Below are 15374 nucleotides of genomic sequence, written 5' to 3'. Positions count from 1 at the left end.
GTCCCACATGCTGCGGGGCAACTAAGTCGGCATGCCACAACTGAGACCCGATGAGCCAAAAATAAATAAATAAATAAATATTAAAAAAAAAAGAATGAACGCCCTAGTTTTTTTCCCCCGTCTTTCATGACACTGATGTATTTGAAGCAGCCAGGCCAGCTGGCAGAAGGGTCCTCCACGTGGACTTGTCTGGAGGTCTGGGGTAGTTTCAGGCTGAGCATTTGGGCCAGGACGCCAGAGGGTGGACTGTGTCCTCCTCAGTGTGCCCTGGTGTCAGGTCACCTGGGAATCTCGCTGTACTTTGTAAAGTCGCATTCTCTCTTTGTAATGAGGAAGTCATCTTGGGGTGACACTTTGAGATACCCTGCTCCCCAGCAATCGCACACTCCAGGGCTTTAGCCCTTGTTGATGGCTTTTGCCTAAATCAATTATTACTACGATGGCTGCAATTGGAGATTTTCTAATTCTTCCATTTTCCCACAGACCCTCTCCCATCAAGCTTTGGCCCCCTCCCCAACTCACTCTTCTCAGGTCCCCAATGATGTCCACGTTTCTGAGTCCTCTCGTCTGTTCTCCCAGGACCCAGCATTTGACACAGGTGGTCTCTTGGGAACCATTTCTTCCTCGGCCCCCAGGACCCGTGCTCTGCTGGTTCCCTCCCCTCTCAGTCCGCTTGCCTGCTTCCTGCTCTCGCACCATCCGTGGACCCCTTCTCATTTTATCCACATCCACCCTCCAGTGACTCAGTCACTCTCATGGGGAGGGCTCCCACAGTGAACTCTCCAGTCGGGACCAAGCACCTCAAACTTAAAACGTCTGCACAGGAACTTCCCTAGTGGTGCAGTGGTTAAGAATCCACCTGCCAATGGAGACCCGGTCCAGGAGGATCCCACGTGCCTCGGAGCAACTAAGCCCATGCGCCACAACTACTGAGCCTGCGCTCTAGAGCCCACGAGCCACAACTACTGAGCCCGCAAGTCACAACTACTGAAGCCCACACGCCTAGAGCCCGTGCTCCGCAACAAGAGAAACCACCGCGATGAGACGCTCGCACACTGCAACAAGGAGTAGCCCCCGCTCGCGTAGAACTAGAGAAAGCCCATGCACAGCAACGAAAACCCAACCCAGACAAAAATAAATACATTTATTAAAAAAATAAAACGTCTGCATGAGCTCCTGAACTTTTTTCCACGCAGCACCGTCCATCTCAATTACTAGCAACGCCTTCCGGGGGTGGTGATGTTATGGGTTGAATTGTGTCCCTCAAAAAGACAGGTTCAGTCCTAACCCCCAGCACCACAGAACGTGACCTTATTGGAAAGATGGGCATTGCAGATGTCATTCGTTAAGTTGAGGTCATACTGGGGTATGCAATCATACAGCATAGAGTATGGAGTAACCGTATGACTACTGTCCTTAAAAGAAGAGAAGAGACACAGAGATGGGACACCCAGAGAGGAGGCCATGTGACAATGGAGGCAGCAACGAGACTGATGCATCTCCAAGCCGAGGAATACTGAGGAGCTCCTAGACGTGCCAGAAGCTGTGAGAAGCAAGGGAGGATCCTACCCTGGAGCCTTCAGCGGGAGCACGGCCTGCCCACACCTTAATTTCAGACTTCTGGCCTCAGAACTGAGAGAACAAGCTTCTGTTGCTCTAAAACCACCCTGATCTGTTACGGCAGCCCCAGGAAAAGAATACATTAGGCCAAACACCTTGGGGACACCCATGATCTTTCTGTTACTCCCCCACTCAGGCAAACACTTCTGCGGGCTCCACCCACAGATATTAAATCCGTAGCTTCAACCCGGCCACCCTCTCCAGGCTACCTCAGGCCCCGGCCCCAGCCCCCAGGGCCTCTTAGCGGGGTGACAAGGCCTCAGAGCTGGTCTCCCTGCTCCCGCCCTTGACCCCAGTCTGCTCTCCGTGAGCGGCCACAGTGGACCCAGGTCAAAGAGGAGTCACACGTACCTCCTCAAAACCCCGCAGCGGCTGCCCATCTCCTGCCGAGGCTGGTGACCTCAGGGGCCTCCGGTCCTGCTCTCCCATCCTGGCTCTGTCCACCACGCCCACCAGCCTCCCGCCTTCCGATGTGCTTCTTCAGACATGCTCCACCGCTAAGCCTGGGCTTCTGCTAATCCCCCAGCCTGAAATGCTTTTCCTCAGATGCTGAGATAACCAACCAGCCGCCTCCCTTCCTGCAGACCTTCACTCACAAGTCCTCGTCTCACCCTTCTAAGGTTTCATTCCTCTGCACTCCCGGTCACCTCCTCCACCCCGCCGCCCTTCTCTCCTGCAGGCTTCCCACTGGTGGACAGTCCGCACGCTTCACTTTGTTGCCTCCACACCGCCAGCACTACAAGGACAGCAATTTTGGCCCATCGGGCTGGCTGCCTGGTCGCCAGTCCTAGCCGCTCAATAAATACTGGTTCAATTATTAAGTAGCGTGATGGAGGATCACTGGAGATCTTGGCTGGAGAGAGTCCGATCAGAGATTTTCAAGATGACAGACAGGGTGAGAATGGGTTAGACAGCAGAGAAAGTGGCCCGAGAGAGGAGGAAAGAGGGAGCTGAAAAAGTCTGATCATTGATAACATGGTCCTCATGTGCCTGGGGCTGCACTGGGGGAATCCTCATCCCAGAAGGTGGGGGCTACGATTGTCTGTACTTTACAGATGAGGAAAGTGAGGCTCAGAGTGGTTAAGTAACTTGTCTAAGGTCACACAGCCAGTGGAGTCAGGACTTGAACCCAGGGTATGTAGCTTCAGAGCCCACATTTTCACCACATTCACACCATCTCTTGGGTAGTGGAGAAGGGAGAGAGGAGTGGGGGAGGCTGGCTTCGGGCCAGCCTGGGGGGCTAAGGAGACAAGAGGAAATCAGTTACATTGAATAGCTTTATGGTTGATGTTTTGGCTCTTGTGTCCCTTCCACTCCTCCATCACACAGAAAGGGAACACGGACACAGAAATGACAGCTGGCAGGAGGCAGACTACAGAAGCCACTTGCTCCAGGGGGGTCTGGTTTCTGGGGGGCTGGGCCCTGGGCATTATGGCCCATATTCCCGATGGCAGCCTGAGCACCAGGCGCCCCACACTTCCACACCCTTCTTGAGGGGTCTTCAAGTGTGTTCTCGGTGCTGGAGGCAAGGGTGAGGGGCACTCTAAGCAGAGCAGCTGTTTCTATCTTCACTTGATCTACTGCTAAAGTGTGAGGACTCCCCTGGCGATCCAGTGATTAAGACTCTGCGCTTCCACTGCCGGGGGCACGGGTTCAATCCCTGGTCGGGGAACTAAGATCCTGCACGCTGCGTGGTGTGGCCAAAAGACTAAACAAACAAACAAACCAAAACATTTTTTTTTTTTTTTTTTTTTTTGCGGTACACGGGCCTCTCACTGTTGTGGCCTCTCCCGTTGTGGAGCACAGGCTCCGGACGCGCAGGCCCAGCGGCCATGGCTCACGGGCCCAGCTGCTCTGCGGCATGCGGGATCTTCCCGGACCGGGGCACGAACCCGTGTCCCCGGCATTGGCAGGCGGACTCTCAACCACTGCGCCACCAGGGAAGCCCCCAAAACATTTTTTAAAAAGTGTGAAAACCCCTATTCTCCTCCATGGCTCTGCCCCCCACCCTCTGGCATCCCCGGGGCACTTCTGACACAGGGCCTAGCTTTGCACATGCTGGGACCCACGGCCGTGAGCATCACTTCTTGACAACAAATCCGGGGAAAGCACTTGTCTTTTCCTCCCAGGAGTCCCACAGCCTGCCAGCTCGGCAGCCCTCTTACCCTCTGTGTCCAGCCTGGCAGCCAGGCTGGCACAGGTGCCCCCCTGACCCCTTCCAGGCCTCTCGCCATTTCCCTGACAGCTTCATTTTTCTGGTTCCAGGCTTGGCATTGGGCAGTGGGACTGCGGACCTACCAGCTGCCCAGGCCCTGGTCTCCTGCCTGGACACGGCAGGAGCCATGCTACGTTGTAAGGGTTTGGGGGGGGGGCGGTCTCTGGGACCCTTCCAGCCCAAGTCCCTGGTTCTGTGCCACAATTTCATTTTTAAACCAATCCAGTATATAGATGGCAGATTTCACAAAGATTCACTCTTTAAGGCAGATTAAGCATTCAACAAATATTTATCAAGCACCTACTATGTACCCTGCCCTGCAAAGACAGTGGGCTGGAGAGACTCGGGAATATTCATTTCCCAGCACCGTGGTGGGCCTTGTTTAACTCCGCCACAGCTTCTCCTTCTCCTCTTGCTACTACTATTACTACCAGACACTAATGCTAATAATAACGACGGGAACCCAGCTGATGGCTGACCCTCTCTGCTCCCATCCTCCCAGCAGTCCCCAGGCTCAGGGACACCAGGGGCGATGTGAGTCAGGCCCAGGATCTGAAGCAGGTGAGTATTCAGCAGGTTTGGTTGAGGATGAAGTTCCGAGAACCCCCCTCGGGCGGGCAGAGCCCACACTGTTTGCTCCCCACCCCTTCTCTCACCTCCATCCCCTCCAGGGTTGGGGGTCTCCCCAGCACTATAGCAGGGCAGCCCCTTCCCAAAGCCAGATTCTTGGGCCTCTTCTCTCAGACCCAGGGTCTACTCCCCACCTCCTTGCTGCCCACCACGCCCACCCTCTGAGGGTAACAGCACCCCAGCCAGTCAGAGACGGATAGCAGGTCCAGGACCAAAAGTCCCCAGGACTCAGCCAGAGAGGGGCGAGCCCACCAGATGGAACAGCCAGGTCACGCTGCATCTCCACAGGCAAAGAATGGACCACAATTTTACAAATAACGGGGGGCCGGGCCCTTTGGGGATCATGGTCTAGGCTGATCCCCACAGGGATGGGGGCACAAGAAGTCAGTCTTCCCTGTCACACCAGGGTGTTGGCCAGAGGCAGGAGTAGGAGGAGTGTGGGCAGGGCCTGGGCAGAGGAAGGAAAGGGGGAGGGGTGGCCCAGTCCAGGGCCTGGGACCCACAGGTGTGTCCGGAGTCAGGCCCAGACACAAAAGGCCAGGCGCTGGCGGTCTCCTCCGCTGCCTGGCACCCTTGGTGCCGGGGTGGGGGACACATCCCAGGCCCCCAGCCCCTCATCGCCCCCCGCACCCCCGCGGTGTGCACCCGGGGCAGGGGTCTCGACCGCCTCCTGCCCATCCGCTTAGAGACGCGCGCGGACGAGGGCGCGCGCACCCGCCCCGGCCTCCCCGCCCGGACCCCGCTCCCCTACCTGGTCTTCCCCGTGGCGGCCGCGACCCCCCGCCCAGCCGAGCTCGGAGTCCCGGGAGGGCAGCCCGGGGCTCGGCCTGGAGGCCGCGCGGCGCCCGGATACGCCGGGTCCCGTCCCCATGGCGGCCGGAGGAAGCGGCGGTCTGCGCCGCCCGCCGGACAAAGCGCGGAGCCCCGCTTCCTGCCATTGTGCGGCCGCGCCCGCCCGCTGAGCGCGCCGGGACCCCGGGGGCGGGGAACACCCACCCTCCCGCCCGCAGCCCGGCTCTGACCCCCGGCCCAAAGGTCCCGGGCTCAGAGGGTCCCTCCCGGACCTCCTTCTTCCTCCAGGGGAACTCCTTGGATGCTGGGGGCAGGGGGCCCGCCGGTGACAAACGCCCTCGCCTTGACTGCGGAATCCCGGCCCCCGCCCAGTCCCGCGGGCGCCCCACTCTGCTCAGACCTCCATCCCGACCCCAACGCAAACGGCTGGGGCACAGGAGATCCCTCCCGGCCGAAAGGGCATCTCAGTCCCTTCCCCCCAGCCCTGGGGACCCCCGCCCCAGAACCTCAGCCCGGGGGACCTCTTCCCCCTCCCCTGAGGGAGCTCCCTTAATGCTGGCGGCAGAAAAGGGGGGACCGGGCCAGGGACACATCCCTCTCCGGGTCCTCAGACCCCCGCTCCCTGTCCAGCCCCGAGGACATCTGTCTCTGCTCTGACCACTGACTTCCCCGCCTCAGCCACAGCCGGCGCTCAGAGGCCCTCCTGAGGGTCCTCTTAGTGCCCGCCCACAATCCAAGCGATCCCCGGCTCAGAGCCTGAGCCCGGGGGACCCCCGCTCCCACTGCCCAGGCCAGTGGTGCTAGCAGAGGAGCAGAGGGGCGCCAGTGACCACAGGTGGAGGCGGCGGGCGGAAGGCAGGCGCGCGGGGCGGAGAGGGTAGTCCTTGGGGAGCCTCCAGGAGCACAGTGAGACGGGGGTGTCGCGGAAAACCCCGCAGCCCAACTCAGCTTTCTGTGAGGCCCCTGCTGCTGCGGGCTGGTCCCTCCGGCCCAGGGGCCACGCGGGAGCTTCCGGGTGCCCTACCGCCAGGGGGCGCTCATCAGAGACTGGCGAGGACGCCGACCAGGATTGGGGTGCCGGGGTCCCCACTGTAGGTTGTCAAAGCGCTTTTACACTCATTCTCGGGAGGCGGAGGCGGGCACTGTTATCTTCATTCATCGCGTGGCGGATAAAGTAAGGGAAAAGTCCACAGGCAGGACTGACACCCAGACTTTTGACTCTGAGGTTCTGGAATGGCCTCCCTGGGGAACTCCTCAGGACCCATGGGGGAGGGGGACATGCTGTCATCAGCCCCCCCCCATCCCCTAGTCAGCTCCCCCTCAATCTGGTTCTGGGTGGAAAGAGGGTGGGAGAGCAGCAATTTATTCGGGCCAGGAGCTTTCCAGGACCCCCTCTGCTCCCAAATCCTGAGCCATCCCCCTGTCCACACCACTGGCAGATCTCTTGTAAACTAAAGCCTGATCATGTCACTCCCCCACAAACCCTCCTGTGGCTTCCCATCTTGCTTAAAATAAAATCCCAACTGTGGCCTGGCTCCTACCGTGCCGTCTGGCTAGTTCCACAGGGTGGTCCGCCGTGCTGGATTCCTTCATCCCTACAACTCACCAAGCTCAGAGCCTGCACCTCTGCATTCTCTGTCTGGGACACAATGTGCCCCTGATCTTCCAACAGCTGGCACTGGGCCCCACCTTAACTGCTACCTCCCAAGGAGGCCTTCACCCTTCTCTCAAAATAAATAGCCCCTTACCCTGGAACTCTCAAACCCCTTACACCGAATCATTTCCTCCGAAGCAGCTACTGCTAGCTGAAATTATTTTATTTCTTTGCTCACTTCTTGATTATCACTTTTCCCTGCTAGACTATCCTCTCCAGTGGCCAGGAGTCTTGGCTGTCTGGCCCACGCTTCATCCTCGGCACTTAGAATAGTCCTGGCCACCGTAGGTGCTCCGTGCAGACTAGATGATAAATGGATGAATGAAAGCGGAGGAAGGGGCTTCGTGCCAGAGGAGGCCACTGGGGCCTGAAAGGTCTTGGCCAGGATGTCCCTTTCTGTGGCCAACAGTCAACAAAGCTTTCCCCACTGCCTGTCCACAGGTTCTCTCCTTCCTCCTAGCATCCATGACCTTGGCTTGCTGGCCCCAGGCAGGTCCATTTCCACCTCAAAGCTTGGAGGTGTTGCACATGCCCCCGCCCCAACTGCTGCCCCCCGTGGCCAGCCACTGAGCAGTCCCAAGTGCCCAGGCCTGTGCGAAGTCCTGTTCACTCTTCTAAAAGACCATAAGGAGGAAACACTGGTACTACCCCCATTCAACAAAGAAACTGAGGTTTGGGAAGGTAAAGTGACTTGTACTAACAGCAGATGCCCACTGGACCACTACCCATGTGCCTCAGGCACAGGGAAGGCATGGGGACATGAAGGCCAGCCAAGTGGTGGTTTGGGCAGCAGGGCCTTGAGGTCCACACCCTTGGGGACAGGGCAGATCCACAAGCCCACTGGCCTGGGGTAACCAGGTTGCATCAAGTGGAGACCATCAGGGCTCGGCCAGGACAGGTCACCAGAGGTCACCTGAGTGACCAGGTTCTGGCCACCCTGAATCATGCTCCTGCTTGGTCCTCCATCCAGGGCTGGGGCTGCTCCTTAGAAAGCCAGGGCCCTGTTGCCCCAGAGCCAAGAGTGCAGGGTCAAGGAACCTGCAGAGCAGGGGAGGAAAGGCACCCCAGGCCCCTGCACCAGGGGAGGGAGGAGGCCTCAGCAGGCTCTGAGGTCCCCACCTCCTCTCTACACAAGAGAGCTGAAATGGCCCATGCGCAGGCCCAAAAGGTCCCGGCCCCTGACTCCCTGGGGAGGGGGCCCCTCCCCAGCCCAGCCGCAGCTCCAGGCTCATGAGTCAGGACTGGCTTGTTGAAACCGATACCCAGAAACCAGATGCCGGGGTTGATGAATAATGGAGTCGCCAAGGCAGGAGCCCCCTCCCACTCCCACCCAGCACCACCTCCCCAGCCCCAGAAAAGCAGAGGCCTGTGGGCATCCCCTCCCCCACAGTGGGCTGGGGCCCCAGCCTGGTCTGCAGTGGGAGAGGGAGCTCCTTGTCTAGGAGAGGTCACAGGTCTGGGCCAAGGTCTGGAGCCAGTTCTGTGCTCTGTCCACAGAAGACTGGCCTAGAACCAGGAGTTGGGGCTCCCTGGCCAGGGGGATACCCCTGCCCAGGGGCTCCCTATCCGAGCTAAGCTCCCCTGGGAGACTACGAGCCCCAGGGCCCCATCTGGTACCTTGGAAATCCAGGGGCGGAGGCCGCACGCGTGGATACGTCGACCAGTGGGAAGCCAGCTCTGCCAGGCTGCTCTCCTGCTCCCAGCGGCCCACCTGGCTCCTCCCTTCCCCTAGGCCTCGGCCTCACCCCTCATCCTCGGGTTCTGGGGTCCACCCGGATGCAGAGCCTGCCCTAAGGCCCTGCCCTGTGCAGGGCAGATGGCAGGGGTGTAGAGCACCTCTCTGCAGGCCAGCCCTACTGCACCAGCTGCAGAAGCCAGCAAGGCCCCTTCCTCCCCAGGGAGCCGAACAGCTGGGACTGGTCAGTGCTAGGGGGAGAAGGAAAGGCTGTGGTTCATGAACTTCACCTCCTGCTCAGTCCCTGCACAGATGTGCCAGATCCTGGAGCCAGGACCCCGGCGTGGCAGCCTGTGCCCTTCTCCTGGCGCCTCTTTCTTCAGAGCCACACAAAAGGCTCCTTGGGAGGGAGTGGGGCAGAGAGCACAGGCCTGGGCTGCGGGAGAACTGCTTCTGGGGCCCATCTACCCCTCTGCCCTTCCCCACCTGTGTGAAGAGGGCACTGGCCAGTTCTCTAGAATTTTCTATCTAGGGATGGCTGCTGGGTCCCATTGTGTGCCTGGACTCTGGCAAAGGGGCAGAGAAATAGTGAGATCCTCCTAGAGCCCCCCAAACCTGGGGAAGGCAATGGAGGAATCTGTGGGGCCCCGGGCCCCCTGGGCCTCCAAGTCCTCAGTCTTTCATCAAGGTGGGCCAGGGCCTCTCCTGGCTTCATGGGTCCTGTCCCTCTGCCCTTCCCCCTAGCGGGGGCCAGGCTTGGCCCAGGCTGCCTGAGGTGCAGACTCTCGCGCCCCCTGCCGGCCTCGAGAGGGCTTTCCGCCTGGGACCGACTCGGACGCCCAGATGGGGCAAGGTCGCCGAAACCGCCCAACCAAGCCGCGCCAAAGCCCCTTCAGATGCCCTCGCCCCACCAGCAGCCCTCACACCAGGGCTGGGGCCCTGCAGACTCCTCACGACCATGTCTCCCGGCCGACCGCACCCTAGAGTCACTGTGGAGGCGGGCGCTGGAGCCCATTCCACCCTCAAGTAAGCGGAGGCAGAGCCAGTGGCGCCCATCGACACCCACCTGCTGGCCTAGGACTGTGCGGGACCCTCCACCCAGGGTTCTGTCCATTCATTCAGGGAGAGTCTTGGCGCCCGGACCCACCCCCGTCCGGACCCCAGCTTCCCCGTGAGACTCACCTAGGGACAAGGTTCTCCTCCCCAGTGGCTGGGGCTCGGGCCAAGGCTGCCAGAGTCCGACGGGCCCGCAGGGAAAGGGGGACCGGAGCCGCCCGGCGGGCTCGGTCCGCTCTGCGCCGGCTAGGGGCGCTGGGCGTAGGGGAATTACGGTAGGCCGGCGCGGGCGCTACCACCTGGGCGGGCCGGGACGTACCATCGGCGCGCCCGGCTGGGACGGGGGAGGGTCTGCAGTCCCGGGAAGGGCCCGGCGCCCCACCCGGCGGCCCAGGGGGGTGGCAGGAGGGACGGCCGGCGCTTGGAGCTAATCTAGGGTCCGCGCTGTGGACAGAGGGGAGGAGGCGCTTGTCACTGTTTCCGAGGGGGCTGCCCTTTACAGACCTGCGGAAAGTTCAAAGTCTGTAGTCTTTAACCTGGGCTTGAAGACCCGAGCTCGCCCGCCCCCGCCTAGGGCCCGCGGCGGGACGCTGCCCCCCGGGGTCCAGGCGGGGGTGGGGGGGACCCGCAGGCCCAGCCCGTCCCGGGAATCGCCCCAAGCCAGGCTCGCTTCCGCTGGATTCTGAACGGCGCCCTCCACGGCGCCTGAGAAACGGGCCCGCCTTGCTCCGTGCCTCCCTCTTTTTTCCTGGCCCACGCCTAGCAGGTCCTGAAAAAGGGGGCCATTCCGCCCTTTGGTGGTTCCCAGCATCTTGAGTTTAGAATAACTCTGCCCTCAGGACTGGAGGTGGAGATAGTGTCTGGGGACACAGGGATCCCACTGAGAAGGCAGGCCACCCAGCCCCAGGCACACCTCCCCGCTTCCCTACTAGCAGATGGGCGTGGTTGGACTGGGACCCCCGCGGGAGCCTCTGGGTTCAGGCCTACCTGCATTTTGCCAATTCTAGACCACCTCCGTCAGGCCCCTCACCAGGCCTGGGCCTCCAGGCTGCTGGAGCCCCCTCCTAATGGGAGCTACCCTCCTTGTCAGCACTGACCTTTCTGGGGCTGGTCCACACCAGAGCAGCTCATCTCCGCCAGGTAGCATGAGGTGGGTCCTCTGTCTCTGCCTCTTGGGCACCCCAGGCCTTCACCTTCTCCCCTCCAAATTACTTAGCCAAAGCCCCCAAATTCCCCTTGCATTGCTCCTCTGGTCCTGCCCCATTCTCCAGCTGCACACTGGACTGCCCCCTGTCTACAGCTGACTAGCATCTCCACAGACCAGCCACCTCCAGAGATCCCCAGAATCTGGCCATTCTCAAGGGCACCCTGGCTGGCCTCCTACCTCTTACCCCCAAAGCATTGCCCAGGAGAATAGGTCACTCCCTCTCCCATTATTCACTACATCCTGCCCATTCTTTCTCCACAAGGACCTCAGATCCACCCCTTCCTCTGCCCTGTGGCCACTGGTCTTCATCTGACAACCCCTCCCCTAGACACACACACCACCCTCCCGACTCATCCCTGCCACCTCACAGCCCACTGTTAAGCTGGAAGAGAGCTCTGAAGTCATCAACTTGAATCTCCACTCTCTCCACTTAAATACTTCTAGGGGTGGGATACTCACTGTCTATACATCAGGGAACAGCTTCAGCCGTTGGAAACTCTTGCCTATACTGAACCAAAGCTCACCTCCCTGCCAGGCCCCTTGGGACCCATGCAGAAAAACTCACCTCCCTTTCCTCCTGACAGTTCCTTAGACATGGTAGGCTCTGAGGACAGACAGACCTGGTTGAGTTCTGGCCTTGCCTGGGCAAGTCATCGCACCTCCCTGTTTCTCAGTGTCTTGTCTCTAAAATGGAGATGGGGTGGTCCCTACTGCACAGGGTGCGGGTGAGGCCTAGATGAGGTCCCTGTGGTGAGGCACTAAAGCAGGGCCTGGCACACAGTAGGTGCTGAGTAAATGGCGGCTGCTAGAACTAATACCTTTAAGGATGATGCCCTAGGGTCCCATCTCCAGGATAAACACCCCCAAGTCTTCTGTCCCCTCAAATGTGGTCCCCTAGGCCAGTGTCAGCCCTCCTCCATGTCCCCTTGTGACCCGAGGTGCCCTGTACAGACTTTCATCAGAGTGCCCAGCTCAAGGGAGCCCAGACTCTGCCCCGTGGTTAACTTGCAGCAGGGCGGGGTCACCCACCGTGTCATCACCCGGCACCCTGGGACAGAGGGAGCAAACACTTCCTCCGTCTCCCCGACAGGACACCTGCCCTGGGAACTGGACAGATGTGCAATAAACATTTGTCTGGCTGGGTGGGGTTGGCTGGGGTCTGGGATGGAACCCAAGGAGGTCTCAGATCTCAGGGAGGGGAAGGAGGACACGCACGAGGTCTAGGGGTTTCTCTCCCCCTGCAAGGAAGATGGACACGTGGTTGCAGATAGCACCCTCTTGAACACCTGCAGGAAGCCACCCTGCGCTAAGCAGTTGGCATGGAAGCCCTCTTTCACCCTTGCTGCAGCCTGAGAAGCCTCAGTTTCCAGATGAGGAAACTGAGGCTCAAAGAGGTGTAGTGACTTGCCCAGGGTCATGCAGCGGGAAAGGGGTGGGCTGTGACCCTGGAGCTCCCAGGTATGGGCTACTCTATACATCTTCATCCTGGGGAAGGGTAGGGACACACCTTCCCTCCAGTCATCCCCAAGGCAGGTAATCCAGACACCTCACCTGGACATCAGGGTGTTCCCTCTTCAGCTTTGCCTCCCTTTCCCCAGCCCCTCCTCAGCCCTGCTCGCTCCTTACATCCTCAGAAAGCCTCCTGGCTCACTCAGCTTTCTTCCAGCTCAATACCCCCTCATTTCTCTGGACACCAGCAGCCTCCTCCAGGAAGCCCATCCTGGTTACCCCCATCCCTCTAGAATGAACTCCAGGGACAGGAGGTAGGGGTGAGGTGGCTGATTTATCTCAAAAGCCCCAGCACCTAGGAGAGGCTCAAATAAAACCTCAAGGGTGGGGCTTCCCTGGTGGTGCAGTGGTTAAGAATCCACCTGCCAATGCAGGGGACACGGGTTTGAGCCCTGGTCCGGGAAGATCCTACATGCCATGGAGCAACTAAGCCCGTGCGCCACAACTACTGAGCCTGAGTTCTAGAGCCCGCGAGCCACAACTACTGAGCCCACGTGCCACAACTACTGAAGCCCATGCACCTAGAGCCCAGGTTCCGCCAACAAGAGAAGCCACCGCAATAAGAAGCCTGCGCACCGCAATGAGGAGTAGCCCCCGCTCACCTCAACTAGAGAAAGCCCGTGCGCGCGCAACAAAGACCCAACGCAGCCAAAAATATAAATAAATAAATAAATAAATAAATAAACAAACAAACAAAAAAACCCTCAAGGGTGGGCCCGGAAGTGGAAGGGTCAAGCCCTGTTGGAAGATGGCCCTTCAGGGTAGCCTGGGGGGCCAGTTTGACAAACCCAAGTCCTCACTTCCCTCCTCCTCCCAGTGGGGCTGGGATGCAGCTCCAGGAGGGCAGAACTTTTGTTCCCTGGAGATCTCCAGGGCCTAGAACCAGGCCTGGCACAGCAGGTGCTTAAAGCTGATTTGGTGAATGAATAAATGACGTCATCTCCTTCAGAAAGCTAGTCACATCCTGCTAGCCGTTCCTCGAATGGCTGGGGAGGAGAGGGAGAACGATGCTCTCCGTCTCACTCCAGGCCAAGCTGTGCCAGTCATGCTGTGTGATGTGGGCAAGTTCTTTCATCTCTCTGAGCCTCAGTTTCCTTATGTTTCACGTGGGAATAATAATAATGCATTTCTTCTGAGGTTCCCTCGAGGGTTCAGTGAGACAAGCATGAGGGCCCAACAACCTGCCTGCTGGTTATTATTATCACCAACAATAGGATATTCTGGAACTTCCCTGGTGGTCCAGTGGTTGGGACACCGCGCTTCCACTGCAGGGGGCACGGGTTCGATCTCTGGTCGGGGAACTAAGATCCTACGTGCCACACGGTGTGGCCAGAAAATAGAAAACAACAATAGGATATTCTTCTCTCCTCCTTCTCACCAAACCTGGGTGTCATTCACCTCCTCTCACCCTCTGCTCCAGCCTGCTCATACCCTTGGCAAGACCTGCCTCCCACCCCTTCTTTCCTGCCTCTGCACTTCTGCCTGTGGCAGTCCCCCCTTCCTGGAGGGCCCTTGCCTTCTGCTCTGCCTATCCACGTTTTCACTTCCACCAGAGGTCACCTCCTCCAGGATGTCCTCCCTGACTAGCCCTTCTCCCTCTGATGGCTCAGGCATCCTTGTCCCCCAAGTCTGTGTCATTTGTCCCAGAGTGGGTCCCACCAGTGATAGGACTTGGGCTCTCCCCCTGCAGGCTGGGTGACCCTCTGGCTGCTGATGCCAATGTCAGCCATGCTGAGCTGCAGGCAGCCCAGGGCTGGGACCTGGAAGCTGCAGAGGGCCCACACATGCTCTGACACCAGCTCTCATCTCACAGGCCTCACCCCTCGCCCTTCCCGCGGCAGCTTGTGGGCCCGCCCCAGGAGGAGCAGCTGCCCACAGGAGAGGCTGCGACAGTGTGGCCTGGCCCCCTTTGTCATCCCTGCGGGTCAGGCAGAGGGCCCAAGGCTTCGCAGGCCCCTGGCAGGATGTAACTGAGGATAACTGAGGCCAGTTTGTTGCCAGGAGCCCCCATATGGGGGAGAGGCAACCAGCCAACACCAGGGCCCCGATGCCAGGCACCATCCGTGCCAGCAGATTGCATCTGACATCACAGCCACCCCCCTGCCTGGTGACCACGGCAACTGGAAGCCTCCCCCTCCTCTCCCCGCCCGCGGAACAGTCCTCCACGTTCCTTCTAACCGTGGTCTTCCTGTGCAGAATGTAAGCGCGTGTGTCTGGATGGAGGGGGTAACAGGGTGGCATTTTTAATTTCCTGCAGCTGGCAGAGCTGAGCTACACAGTGGTTAGAAACAGGGCTCTGGCACCATACAGATCTGGGTTCTGGGTTCCAATCTCAGCTCTACCACATCCTAGCGATGTGTTCTTAGGTGGGCTGCTACCTCTCAACTATAAATGAGAATAATGACAGGACAGATGTCAGAAGGCCAGAGGCAGGAGACAGAGTCCTCAGTGCCCACAGTGAGTTGTGGCAGTTACAACTATTGTCACTCAAATGCGTGCTGGGAAGGGCCAAACCTGGGTTCAAACCCTTGCTCGGTCTCTCCTGAGCTGTGGGGCCTCCTCCAAGTCACAGGACCTCTCTGAACCTTGGTATCTTCATCTGGAAAACAGGGCAATGACCGACACCTTCCCAGCAGAGCTGCCACAGCACAGAAGGCACAGAGCCCAGCACAAACCAGGCAGAAGTGCCCCGCCATCACTGCTATCCTTATCCCTCTTGTTTTGTCCACTCGTAGCTCCCAAGACCTGACACTCCACGACCAGTTGGTCCCTTCTTCCCTTTGTCATCCCCAGGCCCATAGTCACTATCACAAAGTCCCAAAGTGTCCCTGACCCATGCCCAGGCCTGAAGAGTGGCCTGGTGCCCCAGGAAGAGTGCCCATTGGGCACTGGAATGGAACCTTGGTGGAGGGCGGGACGGGGGGGTGTCCCTTCTTGCTGATTCTCAGTTTCCTCATCTGTGACATAGAGCGGCAGCTCCTGTCACCTCAGGGCTGTAAGGACTGCAGTGCAGGAA

The 15374-nt window shown here is 59.3% G+C and overlaps 1 protein-coding gene across 8 annotated transcripts in view; it reads right to left on the bottom strand.

The window, feature by feature from the left end:
• PLEKHG5 (pleckstrin homology and RhoGEF domain containing G5) overlaps positions 1-15374 on the bottom strand; it is a 29459-nt gene that overhangs the window by 12535 nt on the left and 1550 nt on the right. The window contains exon 3 of one of the 8 annotated variants that reach the window (XM_089901873.1): positions 14873-14957. The exons of the other annotated variants lie outside the window; for them this stretch is intronic. The gene's annotated coding sequence lies outside the window, so the exon portion shown is untranslated. The remainder of the gene's footprint in view (positions 1-14872; positions 14958-15374) is intronic. 8 annotated transcript variants of the gene reach the window in all.

This window comes from Delphinapterus leucas, chromosome 1, assembly GCF_059928025.1.
Source record: "Delphinapterus leucas isolate spDelLeu-1000000601 "Yukka" chromosome 1, BTC_Dleu_Yukka2, whole genome shotgun sequence".
NCBI classification, from domain to species: Eukaryota; Metazoa; Chordata; class Mammalia; order Artiodactyla; family Monodontidae; genus Delphinapterus; species Delphinapterus leucas.
This window is presented reverse-complemented; position numbering and strand designations above follow the sequence as displayed.